This window comes from Chlamydotis macqueenii, unplaced genomic scaffold (assembly GCF_036417535.1).
Source record: "Chlamydotis macqueenii isolate bChlMac1 unplaced genomic scaffold, bChlMac1.mat HAP1_SCAFFOLD_70, whole genome shotgun sequence".
Lineage (NCBI taxonomy): Eukaryota > Metazoa > Chordata > Aves > Otidiformes > Otididae > Chlamydotis > Chlamydotis macqueenii.
Window position 1 is genome coordinate 37,061 of NW_028239243.1, and position 1,706 is coordinate 38,766.

Below are 1,706 nucleotides of genomic sequence, written 5' to 3' on the forward strand. Positions count from 1 at the left end.
CCCAGCCCTCCCGGTGCCCCCCCATCCCTGTGTCCCCCTCCAGACCCCTCCCACACCCCCCCCAGCCCCCTCACGTCCCTGTCCTGTCCCCTCCCAGCCCTCCCGGTGCCCCCCCCATCCCCGTGTCCCCCTCCAGACCCCTCCCACACCCCCCCCAGCCCCCTCACATCCCTATTCCGTCCCCTCCCAGCCCTCCCGGTGCCCCCCCCATCCCTGTGTCCCCCTCCAGACCCCTCCCATACCGCTGTGTCCCCCCCCAGCCCCCTCACGTCCCTGTCCTGTCCCCTCCCAGCCCTCCCGGTGCCCCCCCCATCCCTGTGTCCCCCTCCAGACGCCTCCCACACCCCCCCCAGCCCCCTCACGTCCCTGTTCTGCCCCCTCCCAGCCCTCCCGGTGCCCCCCCCATCCCTGTGTCCCCCTCCAGACCCCTCCCACACCCCCCCCAGCCCCCTCACGTCCCTATTCCGCCCCCTCCCAGCCCTCCCGGTGCCCCCCCCATCCCTGTGTCCCCCTCCAGACGCCTCCCACACCCCCCCCAGCCCCCTCACGTCCCTATTCCGCCCCCTCCCAGCCCTCCCGGTGCCCCCCCCATCCCCGTGTCCCCCTCCAGACCCCTCCCACACCCCCCCCCAGCCCCCTCATGTCCCTATTCCGCCCCCTTCCAGCCCCCCAATCCCTGTGTCCTCCTCCATCTCCACGCCCCCCCCCAACTTCCCCTGCTCCAGCGAACGACCCAACGTGTCACCGGGCCCCTCACGTCCCCCTGGGCCCCCCCTTGCCCCCCGGCTCCTCCCCGCGCCCCCCGGTTCGCGCCCCCCCCCCCCCGTACTCACTCGGATCGAGCCCCGCCGCCGCCGCCCCCCCCTTCCCACTTCAGGCCGCTCCCCTTCCGGAAGCTCCGCAGCGCGCGACACCTCACTTCCGCCCGGGCTGCACCACTCGCTCCCCAAGGGGGGAACCTGGGGGGGGGATCACTTCCCCTCTGCTTCCCCGTCAACATCCTAGTCCTCTCTAATGGCTCCTCTGCATGCTGAGAGTTCCTCTTCCCCGCCTGCCGCACCACGCGCGGCGTGGGAGAACCACGAACCGCCGCACAAACCTGTTGGGCTTCTTCCCCCTCCTCCCCCCGCACGCCCAAACTTGGTACGATCCGAGCTGACCCGGCAGCCGGAGCTTGGGTGGGCGGGAACGCCGAGGGTTCCCGTGTCTCGCTCTCATTGGTCGGCCCCTGCGGCGCTCGACCAATCAGAAAAAACGGCCCGCGCGGCGCCGCTTAATCAGCGGCTGTTGCTAGGGGAGGGGCGATGAGTTGCGCTCGGCCTCAGCTCTCCTCGCTCCCTGCCCTCGCGGGCTGGCGGGAAGCGCCGAGTTACCCTCAGCCACGCAAGGTGGGCCACATTTGCCCTTTTTTTCCCCTTTTTTCATACCTCACGCCACACTCGACGGGCTCGTGTCTCCTCTAGGCGCTTCGCAGCCGTTTTCCCGCCCTTTTTTCCCTCAGAAAACCCCCAAACCCCCCTCCCGGCCTCGCGGTGGGAATGACGCACGCTGTGCCCCCGCCCCACCCTTCACACTTATCCCCCAGCCTATCAGCGATGCCTCCTCCGCCGTTCCGCGCGTCTGATTGGATAACACCCCCACACGTCCCGCCTTCCCGCCTTTGACAGACAGCGGCGGGTACGGAAGGGGGGAGATGGAGGCGGCCT